The sequence below is a fragment of the Chrysoperla carnea genome, chromosome 2 (assembly GCF_905475395.1).
Source record: "Chrysoperla carnea chromosome 2, inChrCarn1.1, whole genome shotgun sequence".
Lineage (NCBI taxonomy): Eukaryota > Metazoa > Arthropoda > Insecta > Neuroptera > Chrysopidae > Chrysoperla > Chrysoperla carnea.
Window position 1 is genome coordinate 55,567,498 of NC_058338.1, and position 13,680 is coordinate 55,581,177.

A 13,680-nucleotide genomic window follows, 5' to 3' on the forward strand; every position below is an offset into this window, starting at 1 on the left:
TGTAAAATAGAGATGTTATTTAGCTCCGTAACCGTAATATTACTTATATATTCCTACTCGAATTCGAATACTATGTTTGTAATTTTTTATTTCCCAAATGTTGGAGTACAAACAACAAGTGTTGAATTAGGTAATATTTGTTGGCAAAGCAATAGTCGCATCTTTCAAACGTGCCTACATTCGGTAGAAACGCAACCTCTATGATGTTAATATTTCATTGATTATGTAATAATATTGTCTATATATTTCAATCAATAAAAATATTATTTAAAAATATAGGCAATATTATTACAATAATTATGAAATCATTGCGTGAAAACTCATTTCAATAATTTAAGGATTAATGTAACTCTACTACAGTTTTAGGGGCGGTAAAATTTTCAGAACGTCAAAATTTTAAAGGCGAACTTATCAAAGGCAATCCATTTTTTTTTTTTTTTCAACAAAATTTATTGGATAATGTAATGAATGAATTTACTTTTTAATTTGTCGCAATATTAATTTTTTAATAAATCAATTGACTTTTATATCAATATTAGTCCTTCTCGAAAAATACTACTGCATTATTAAGAAAAAAAAAGAAAAAAGATTGTTGAATTGAAAATTTTGAGAACACATTTGTGTTCCTCAATGTTTTTTAATTTTGTAAGTAAAATTAATCTCATTATACAATAAAGAGCACCATAGAACAATTTTTATTTGGTATAGGTCTTCAAAAATTTAACTAATTAGTCCACTTCCAATTGTTTGTCTGTCTGTCCGTGTGAAATAATGAGTTCGAACCAACATAGGTCAATTGGGTCTTGTAAACCGTTTGAGATAGAAAAAAAGTAAAAAATGTTGCTTATACAAAAACATTTGTTTGAAACACTTTTTCGGACAGTTAAACACTTAGGACCAAGCTTTGGTGTTCATTTTTTCCAAAACTACAAAAGATAAGCAGATGAAAATTTGCAAGTAGCTTCAACTAGTGGCCTTCTATTCTAGAAAATTAAACCAATAAAAGGGCGGCATATCAAACCGAGCCTAGGACGGCATCAAACCTAAATCCACCACTGGGTCTAACAGTAGAATTTGTTTCTTGGTAACGCACTATAATAATTGTCAAAAAAATTATGATTTAAGGTATGTAGTTGATAAAACGTCGTCTTATATTCCAATGTATAAAGGAGTTCAAACAACAAATACTATATATATTATATATATAAAATATTCCCGCAGGACCAAGTTAAACAATGTTTGTTCCTTCACGTTTTATGATAAGCCTCAGGGGTCAAATAAAGGCTTGTGTGCTGTCGCATATATTTGACTTAAAGCAATTCAAATGCATTGGAACATGTTTATACAAATTTGTGTTAAGAATGTTTTTTTTCAATCTAAAAATCAAAAGTCGAATTAGTTACCATTTTGATTTTGTTTGTTTAGTTTCTTAGATTTTTCAAAATAGACGTTTGCCCTTAATAAAAAGAAACTGTGATTCTTTTTGCCTGCTTTTTTAACCGGTAAATATAAATTTAGTAATAAAGATATATGCATGATGTTTTAGCCGTGGCTCGTGTGTCGTATATTTCGACGTTAATTTTTCTACCATTTATATTTAAAGAAGATTGCATAATACGTGGAAACAAGAATGTTCACAACCGTCGAAAGGATTGAAAAATGGAATACAATTTTTCGTTTTTTCAAAATGATTGCAAATATGGCTTTTGTTTCTGCGTATTATGCTGACAAATGTCGGACTAAGATCCACGGTGAAAACTAAATTTTTCTCTATTACCATAGGTACTTGTATTTATCAATCCACCAAACAAGCATAGAAATGAGAAAGATGAGAATACTTTTTATTGCCAGTGCAATATCTGCGAAGGTATTGATACAGTATGAATTTCTTTTATCCGAAGTAATGTGGGAAGATGGTACCTCAGATAAGTAAAATAAAATAACATGCGAGAAATACAAAATTCGAAGTATCAAAATAACGAAAGTGTTATCTTCATTCATTTCATCCTAGTTTTTTCGTGTTATCGGAGTCTACAACTCATTTAATCATGTAGAACTGTGGTGTTAACAATTAACACAAACATACAGTACTATGTAATCTGATCTATTCTAATATCACGTGTATAGTAATCTGTGTTGACGGTATCACACACTGCTGTTTATATTGTTACAATCCATTGTTATCGTATCGTCTAGTAAATTCTAGAACTGTCACGTATGGTCTATTGCATATATCTTACATGTATCTTACTTGTAATTGTTATCATACAGTCTAGCAAATTCTAGAACTGTCACGTATGTTCTATTGCATATATTTTACTATAAAACGATATTGTTTGTTTCTTTTTATAATTGTCTAGATTAAATAGTACTGTATGTGTGTGATAATTGTTAACACCACAGAACCTACCATCTACTACCTAAAATAAGTTGAAATATAATGCTTGAAAAAGTGGCTGGCAAAGATCTGAAGTACAAGAAGGCCTACTTCATCAAAATTAATTATCTTGAATTTTAACCAAAAATAAAAAATTTGAAAAAAATTGATGTATAGATAGTCATAATGACGATAAAATTTACTATCCACTTTGAATTAATTTAACTACTTTATTTGAATCAATTTTTAATTATTTCAAGTGTTGGATTTTGAATGTTTAATGGACATCTCATTAATTTAATGCCACTTACGAAATACATATTCAACTCACATACAAGTTTTAATTTAACATATCAGCCACTAGAATCAATACGAGATGAGTTTAGTTGTAGATAGAATGTCGAGTTTTTTTTTTTTATACTTGGTTATCTAACCAACATCGAAATCAATAATTAAAATTGAAATAGCAATTGAAGGTTTTTATATTATCAGTTTCAGTAAGTAGTTGTCTAGAGTCTGGGGTCAAACATAGTATGTGATGGTCATTTCAGAAAGGTATCTTTTTTCTGTACAAAAATGTTCAAAGCCTGAGACTTTTGTTTCAAAATATTTTGTACGGAAAGCCTAAAATTGATAAATGTTTATTGATGAGATATCCAAATATTAAGATAATTGAATAAAAAAGCGCAAGTAATTAAATAGATTAGGAAATATGTGTATAAGTACGAAAATTTCCCAATAAGTGTGATAGTGAAAATGTGTAATGCCTTGGTATTACCCATTCCGACTCAAGAAAGCGAAATATGGGCGTGTAACTCCATTAACAGCAAACAGCACAATTTTTTAAAAGAAATTCTAGGTGTATCAAAATCCATTACCAATTCTGCCATTGATTTAGAGCTGGCACTAAGTGTTTTGAGTACCGATGTATACAAAAGGATCTTAACTACCGAAACAAGCTATCGAATACAAATACTGGGTTGCGAACGAAATATTAAATGAAAGAATACTGAATGAGATAAATTGGGAATATGAGAGAATTTAGCTTTTAAAATAATAATTGAAGAGCGTGCGTTGAGTGAGTTATTGAAAGACAGATAAGAATAAAAGAGAGCTTTAGCGTGATCGCTTTAGATCGATCGATTTTAATATATTTTTTTTGAATGGTTGAGAAAAAAACTATTAGGTAGGGTCGCTCCATTTCCTTCAACAATTCGCTAAAAAGTATATTAGACTTATAAACTATAAAAAAACTCTCTCATGCAATTGCGAGTGAAAAAATCGAGCCCAAATCCTTGGTGAAGAATATATGTGTTATGAAACTATACAATACCCATAGCCATATACTATAATATGTTCCATATTTTTTTGGGCTTATTTAATACTTTTTTCTCCTGTTTTTTTTTGAATGAGTATTAAATTTAATACATTCGATTTTCTACTTAAATATATTTTTCCAAGGCTTCCACCAACTTATAAATTTCTGTTTTGTAGCAAATATAATCCCGTATTTTCATCAGTCACATACTTTTTCCATCTTCTAAGAGTACGAAATCGACGGTCGTTAACGAGTCAAAACATCGTGTGGAATCGTTTTCTGGATAACACCAAAAACGGGGAAAATACGAAAGAATTAAATGTACGAATTTGCTGCTGTCATGGAGACTAAAAATCAAAAGTTGATTTGCAAGAATAAGATAGATAAACTTATTTAATTGCTTATATTTTTCATGTTTATCAATCGATTTTAATTTTATTTTAGATCTTGATATTTATTCTCGCACATTTTAAAATTTTAACGAAAAATAATTTGAAATCAAAATCAAGAAACTAGCCAATTGGAATGTATGACACTGCTTCCGTATAAATTTTTTTTAAATAATTATATTATGTAAGTTCGTTGGGAATGAAGAAAACTTTTATCCAATCGATATTGAAAAATGGACATACATTTGTTACATTTTTATTTTGAATTGTAAATCTTGAATGGAAAATTTCGCAATGCAAGAAAATTTATATATTGTTAAATTATAGCTAGTACCTAGTTGCCCGCTTTTTGTTCCAACTGCATAATAAAAACCTCACAATCTTTTTCTTGTCTGGTTGTCCCCTTAAAACCTCTCAGACTCCCTTACCGTAAACACCAAATAAATTTTGGACTTCTGTCACAGCTGTAGAGATTGATCTAAATAAAATAGCTAGTTCGGAATACGATACAGATACTCAGGTTTATAACACTAAAAGAAAATCAAATAGAGAGTGGGAGTCAAGATGGCATCCGGGCCTAACTTCTGCCTCAATGTTTACACCCTAAAGAAGAGTCAAGGAGAACGCGGTCAAGGATAAATGCAAATAAAGCGTTCCCAGTTTAACCCTACAGAAGCGTCGAAGGGAACGGAGGTAAATGCTAATATAACGACCTCAGTGTTAATCCTATATAAGGGTTAAGAAATTCGGGGGTAAATGGTAATATAGCAAAAAAACCATCGTCCAGACAATACAAATATTTTTTGTGAATTTGACCACTATCGGCCAAGTTGCTCAAAAGTCACACGTACTTTTACAAACGGACGCACCAACGAATATGAAGATTAACAAACTATAATACTCTTCAGTGTAGACAGAAAATTATATATGCAAGACCTCATGCCCCATGTGTATGTAAATAAAAGATATTTTATTTAAAGTGTGTCTGTCTTAACAAAATATTTTATTTCGTTTTGAATAATAGATGAGTCACAGAAATTTCGTGTGCTTATATTATCATCTATGATATAAAAGGTATGAAAAATATCATCTATCGTATATACATTTATTTGCATACGCTTAAAATCATTGTATAAATTATTTTTTATATTCATAATATCCCAGTTCCATTATAGAGAATAGACACACCATAAATCAGGCGCGGATTCAGAGAGAAATGAATAGGGGTTATTGCATCCCTGCCTATTGGATAAGTGGATTATTTTTCACCAATTTGTAAAATAAAAATCTTTTGATTTTATGTTTTACTCCAAATTACTGATACAAATAACGTCATAAAACTTGATTAAACGGTTCAAAAATTGAGCGACAACCTTCTTGTACTTCGCGCAACAAATAAAAATTGGACGGTTAAATAATAACAAAAAAATTGACTACAAAAATTATTCAAAATAGAATCTGTAATAAGTCAATAAGCGTTAGTTTATTTCCTCTCTACAGCGAATTGAACACATGCTATAAAAAAAGAACAAACTTTATCAGAATTGAGCATTTTATTGAAAAATGGGCTTATTACACACGATTTACATTATTCTATTACAGATATTATGCATGCACGTGTAGAAAACTAAAAGCAATATCATTTTATCAAAACATCTTATTTCATAAATGTGAAATAAGATAAACGTTAAAAAACTTATAAATCTAAAAAACTCCAAAACATGCAAGAAAACGGTTAAAGTTGTTTCATAAGAGTGAAAAATACCCTGGTTCATGGCCATGTTAGACCAAATATAATTCAAATACAGAAGTCATTTTGAAAGCACAAGTAAACAGGATGATATTATTGAATCTCTTCCACTGAGTTATATCATTTTAGCCCTTATGCCTGGTAAAAAAATTGTCAAAAACAAAATAAAAAACTTATTTTTGTTTGGGGTTTCTTAGATTCCACGGAGTGAATCGATTTCGACTTTTTTGTTTTGTTTAAAAGGTAATTTATTGGAGCTACAAACATGTTATAATTTTAGTATATGACTAGGAAAATGACTTTTTGTGAAACACTTTCAAACCACTTCCTAAACTTTTTAACGAGTAGTTTTCGAGCTACGGGCTACACATATATTATATTTATAGTTCTTATATGACTAGGAAAATAGCTTCTTCGAAACTTTTTAAACTACTAAATTCTATGAAACTTTTTCACGCCCACAAAATAATTTAAAGAGTTATTTTCGAACTACGAACTACTACCCGTAGCTAAAATATGAGGTTGGGTTAGAAAAAGTTTCATAGAAAGCTAGTTCCTATCTTATATTGCAGGGAAAGCTTAAGTATTCCACTCATAGTATTTATAAAACTGAGCTTTATTCGGTTATACAAATACTTATATATAATATATATAAAATTATCAATAAGCTACTAACGCATAATGTTTTTTGAACGCTAAGTGGCCACTATTTTACAAAACGTACCCATTACGATTTCCTTAACAACTGATGTCTATTTATTCTGTTTTTTTTCTATAATAGCTTTCAAATGCTATGAATATAATAAATAAACAATAAGTATGCATAGAAATGAACAATGCATGATGATTTCAAAGTCATTTTCAACAGTACATTACACATAGCTAGGTAATAGTAGAAGATGCAACACAAGAAAAAGAAAAATGTATTTGAAATTGAATCAGAATATGTAAATATGATACCGTTAAATTATGCTGAAATCGATAATAGTAAATATCGTCTTGATATTTTTATGGAATATATCGCAAATAATACATCTTATCTAAAATGAGAATATTGAAGTGTTTGTCTGCAAGAAAATGTGAGATATAAATTTTAATATTTACAAAACGTTTGAAAAACTAATGAAAAACTAATGAAAAATAATGAAAAACAGTATAAATTTTGACATAATTTCGTGTAAAAGAGTTATTTTTATGAAAGAAAATTTATAATTTTAGTCGGATAAAGGAATACATAAAATAGTCATTCTTAAGGAATCCTCAATAACAGCTCCGATTTTGAGGGTTTTTTTTTTTTAAATGATTTTTTATTTGTTTATTATTTAAAATCAAAACCATTTCAGAGGGGGGAATAATCTAGAGGGGAAATAGGCAATGTCGCGGCAAATATGTCGATGCCCAGTCTAAATTGCTACCGATAGAAGTTTGTAATTTCGAGAGGATATTGATTTTATACTGTAGGTGTCATTTTAGAAAATTTGTATGAAAATGTGTGTATGGAAATCATACAAACCGTCATTTTTTCACCTATATAATGCTACATTATCAGCAAGTACCATTGGCTGTATTTTATTTTCAAAAATGTTAAGGTTCCACACCAAAATTTAAAATCCATTAAAAAGTGAAACCGTCTATCATTTTTTAGTTTTTTTTTTACCGATTTTAAAAATTCTTTCACTTATTGAATGCTACATTATCAACAGTTAACATGGGTTGTATGTTATTTTCAAAAAATGTTAGGGTTCCGCGACAAAAGTTAAAATCTATTTTTATTGTTATTAAGTTAAAATTTTTTGAGGAAGAAAATCACACAAGAGTGATTTTTTTTATATAAGTTGCACATATATTGATTAAACAATATAAATAGCGGTTTTATACGTTGTAGCCTTCAATTCTCTTAACTTCCCTTAGGTTCACTATTTAATGGATTTTATCTTTTAGTGCGAATCCCTAATTTTTTGAAAAAAAAAACATATCACTTACTGATAATGTACCATTAAAAAGATGAAAGAATTTTTTAAATCGTTTGCTAGTGAACTTGAAAATGTAGGTTTCACTATTATATTAAATGGCTTTTTAGTTTTGGCGCGGAACATTATTTTTTTTTTGAAAATATAATATACTTGCCGTTAATGTAGCATTCTATAGGTAAAATAATTTTCTAAAATCGGTTAAGTAGTGAACTCAAAAATAACGGATTGTATATATTTTTATAAAATTAAATGACTCCTACAGTCAAAATCGATAATCTCACGAAATTACAAACCTCTATCGTTAGCGATTTAGGCTGGGCATCAACATATCTGTCGCTTCTGATTTTAAATAATATACTAAATGATCATTTTGAAGAAAAAAAAATCATCAAAATCGCAGCTGTTATTGAGGACTCCGAAGTAAAAACATTCATTGATGCGACTATTTATAGGTACCTTTGATTTGACTTTTGGAAAATTTTTTAGTTAATCGCTAATGCTGAAGATCCTGATCCAGATTATCGAACAGCTCATTAAATTATTATCATGTCATAGGTACTTAATAAGTGTGCAATTTTTCAATTTAATTCGACGTTTTGAAGTAGGTGAAAACCACATTCATATATTCCGTTACATTGATGCATAGATACATTAGATAGTATATACCAAGGTAATAAAAAAGTATGTTAAAAAATGAAACATTTATTAAAATAAAAGTTGTTATTATTATTTTTAATAATGATTACGTGAAAATTGTTTTACGGAAATACATAATTTTTGCCACATAAAATAATTTAGTGTTATAAAAATCGTTTTGTTTTTCACTTATTAATAATTATTACTACGTATGTTATGTAGTTTTTTTCAAATAAAATAAATATGAAAGGAAACAATTTCAAACTAAAAGCATTTTTAAAAAATACTTTTTTAGGGACAAGCTTTTATTGTACTAAAAAGTAGAAAATACTTTTATCTACGAGTCACTCATACCCAAATATTTGTACCGGCTATTTTGCTTGAGGCGCTTAATATCAAGTATGAATCGAAAAATAAAGGCATGTCACAACCTTACCATAAAAGCTTGTAAAAAATACTCTTACTAGATTTTTTTATATAGAAATATCCAATTGAAAAGGATTACCTATATGATTCATCATTTTGTCAGCCAACTTTGAACGATAAAATAATAATAAATAGCCCGATGATCTAGGAATTTTTTGTGATTTTTGGAAACTTTCACTAATCAAAAAATGTATTTATAAAGTTTTATTGAAATCCCTAGTATTATTCAATCCATGCATATCTGCTTAAATAAAACCTACTGAAATACTTGTCACGCTTATATTTTACAAAACTTATGCCAAAATTAAAAGGATGTGCGGCACTAACTCTAAATGTACTACTTGTTAGTCACCTTCGGTGAATATTTAACCACAAAATAAGGAAATGAAACAATATAAATTCATATTATTCGTAAAATACTACAGCTACACATGTTATAGGTAACTAAAACTCGATACCCTGCTGCTTTTACCTATTAAATTTAATTTAATGTATACTGTTATTATGATTTGTGTATAATATTTAGTAAAATAAATATATACTAGCTCGTCCCGAACGAAATTCTGCACCCGTAATTACCGTAACCCGTGGCTTTCCTGTAGCCGTGGCTAAAAACAACAAACAGCAAATTTCGTAGAAAAGTTCTTAAATTAATATTAGGAGAACATGTTTGCCTAATATATTTATTATTTAAATTTACTTCAGATATTTTTACGTTCAAATTATATGTCTAGCGTGTTTTTTCCTAAGCAGTAAATTTTAAGACCGTAAGTATAATTTTCATAAAACCTAGACATAATAAGCTTGAAAATGAGGGGCGAATCATGGAATTTGATAAAGGAATAGGGAAGATAAGAGTAGAACGGAAAAAAAACTTGCTAGAGTAATAACATATAAGATAACTAATGTATATCGTATATATGCAGTAGACAGGTGGGTAGCTTACTAGGTATATAATATGTAAATATGGATTCAGGATTGCGTGCACATTGCAATCAATTCTAAATTATTATATTTGAAAAGTTAAAAAATGAATTATAATTAAATTGTTATTTTTAACAAACAAATTTCCACGATTTTAGTAATAATTATATACAAATGTTTGTTTCTCTGAAGCTTTCCTGCTATATCGAATCCTGTTAATATCATTTAAGCTGTTTAGGATGCAAAATCATTGTTGCCTTACCTGTGACGTCAGATCAGAAAATAAGTTAATAAATTTTGTCCGTTTAATTTATTGTAACCTCTTAATATCAATTGTTGGGATTCCTTCGAGAAAAGAGGTTTACATCTACTGTATAATGATTTAATCTTTTGTTTTTTATTTCCACGTGGATATTTTCACATTTTTCACCCTCGGATTTATATAAAAATGTGAAAATCTATATGGCAGCCAGAAAATATAGGTTTTAAAAGAAAAATATTCAAATTAATTTCTCTTCTTTATTTCATATTTTCGTCATAATTATAAAGTTTTTATATACTTACAACATAATTTTTTCATTTTTTAGGGAGGACAAAAATAAAATAAGGAATTTCTTCTAAATATTTTGCGAGCTAACTTATGAAACGAACTAACTTATGTTGGAATCACTTCATCAATATATCAGGAAGAGAACAAGACTAAAATACCATTTTTAATTTAATTTTAAATTAGCTTTAAGTTTTAAACTGAAATTAACAATATATTTAACGACAGTTACGCCAATAATTTCTGTAATAGTGTCCCATTTTTGAACGCAAGAGCTAAAAACTTCAGAACCCAATCAACTCCGCATTAGTCGACAAACTCAACCCAACCAACTCGTAATTACAACCATACTTCGGACAAATAATTATTGGTCCATTTTTACCGGGTCTATTTTTTCAGATTACCCAAATTTGCATATTCACTGTTAAATTAAAAAAATAATAATTAAAATTTTCGTGCCCAATTTTTTTTAAGTAACAAAGTTTATAATGTTGGTCAATTAACTACCATGACTGTATGATCACACTCGGGGCTAGTTTGTAAAATATTTGATCAAATGGAATGGTTAAAATATGTCTAAACTCTAAAACCGGTACTTGAAAGCTTCTTTTATTCGACTATTTTCCTATCTAAGTCTTATTTATTTTTAGAACGAAAGTGTATTCCTTCTTTTATACTCATCCTTAAAATTTGAAGCAAAAATAAATATTAAAATTGTGTACAGAATAATAAAAATTTTCTTTACGAAGTTCAAAGTAACAATCTGACTAAAATAATAATCAGAAAATAATATCGTAATATCGTAGGCTGACAGTTATTATAATCTATATACATATCAAGATCTTTCTTTTTTTTTAAATTAAAAATTAAAAAGTTTTTCGAACAAAGTATTTAATATCTGAAGTTTAACATTTTATCTACTTAGAATAATTTATCGCAACAGATTGATGGAGAAAACTTTCAACAAATAATTTGTATAATATTTTTTCTAGAAAAATGAAACACTTGAAAAAGTTTGTTAATGTAATAGTTATGTTCTGTAAAAAAATTTAATGATTCTTCTATGGTTCTGTTTGTATACAAACAACAATTGTTTATTACAACCATGTGCAATATATATACATTCACCGGGAAAATTAACCGCCTACCCCACATTTAATAACATAGCTAATGAACCACACTCACGGGAAGTATCCTCGCCAAGTATACTCGCCAAAGTTAGCCGAAGTGAAGCACTCACTACCACATTTTCGTCTTACTTTGGATGTATAACTTTGCTATGGCTGACTCGCTGACATCGAAGTGGCAACAACTGCTACCATAGTTCTCTCTGCTTACACAATTACAAATTATCTTCATGTTTATTACAATTGTCCAATACAATTATCTTTATGTTTATTAAAAAGTTAAGAGCAACAATTATATTCTGTTTATTTTAATTTTGAATAACAAGAACTTTTTAATAACAATTTTAAACCAAAATTTAATTTCTTAAAGCCAAAACAAGAAGGAACTGTTTCGAAACTTTTTTTAATTTGAACTTAAAATAAAAACAAGCTAAAACAAACAATTGGCTGAGTTAGTTGTTGAAATACCATAGACAGTGTTGATTACACAATAGTTTGTTTTTTTTAGTCCATGTAACTAAAGAAAGCCACTCTTAGATAGCCACACACACATACATGTCACATACACATACGTAACTGATATTCCCATTAAATACTCATTATTTAACTTGCACCTAATTTCCACCCTCAGGGGTAAACAGTGATATTTACGAAACGTTGTTTATTTTGTGAACATTTTTTACATTTAAACTTTTGTTCTACTTCTAACGGTTTATAAAATGGATCCTACGGACCCAAAACACAATTGCCCAATGTTGTTCATTTTCGAACTTAGTCTCACTTTGTACGTCCTGAGCACGTTATAAAAATTTCAGCTTATTAAGAATATCTCTTTTCGTTTTTGAGCTATTGTGTCCTGCACATACGGACAGACAGACAGCCATTCTTATATAGCCAAACATACAAACATGTAACACACATTCCCATATAATACATACTATATAATTTGCTCCTAAATTCACGGGTAAAAAGTGAAGTTAACGAAAAAATGTTACAAAAAAAAATTGTTATTTTTGGATAAAGATCATTTACATTTAAGTTTTTGTTCTATCTCTAACGGTTTATAAGATGGAACCAACTCATTTTCGAACTCGACCTCACTTTTTACGTCTTGTGCACGTTATAAGAATTTCAGCTTTATTCGATTCTTCTTTTCGTTTTCTCTTTTTTTTCTAGTTATCGTGATCACAGACGGACAGACAGACAACTGGAAATGTTACTAATTAAGTAATTTATGAACACCTATATAAAATTTTGTTTGTAGCAACAATGTTTTAAACGTTACAAACTTGGGACCAAACTTAATATACCTTGATATATTTCATATATACATGGTATAAGAACTCCCTCTCATGGACCGTGGAACGGAAAAGGTGCTTTGTTAAATGGTTAATACATACTTGAAACTTCGTGAGTGGCTTGCTTTTGGCGAGTTTTTTCGAAAGTGCTACGTTTTCAAATAAGCATGGTAACGTCAAATTTAAGCTATCAGTCTGAAAAAACGCAGCGGAGAATTTGTCGGACATTTTAACCACCTGATAACATTAATTATTATTAAACAATAAAATATTTTGTCCGTCAAAAATACTCTCCGCTCCGATGGGCTTGCCTATGCCGTCCTTAAGCACTTTTGTCTTTGAATACATACATAGATCACTTTTGCTGAATTGTTTAATAATTATTAATGTTATCAAGTGACTATAGTTTCAGAAAATTTCAATCCTACGTTTTTTCAAACTAATAGCTTAAATGTGCCGTTATCATGCTCATTTGAAAACGAAGCACTTTCGAAAAAAAAGAAGTTTGGTAAACTCGCCAAAAGGAAGCCATTCACGAAGTCTCAAGTATGTATTAATCATTTAACAAAACACAATTATAGTATACGTAATAACGAAATTCCTATTCTTCAAAAATTGCAATAATGTTCTTTATGCTTTTATACAGAGGTTGTGTGAGTATATTTTCCACACGATTTTCAAGCTTTGAATAAAAAAAGTTAAATCATTACATTTTTCATTAAACTTTATAAACAAGTTAATGTAACTATGTATTGTAGGTACACATGATACAGTGTGGCCTGATTTTTATATGCTTGTAAAATACTATTATTTTTAATGGCTTTTAGTTTAATTAATTGTAAATATACTATTAAAACAATTTCAACCGAAAAACAAAATTTTATTATGCAATAAAGTTTTATAATTTTTTTTTAT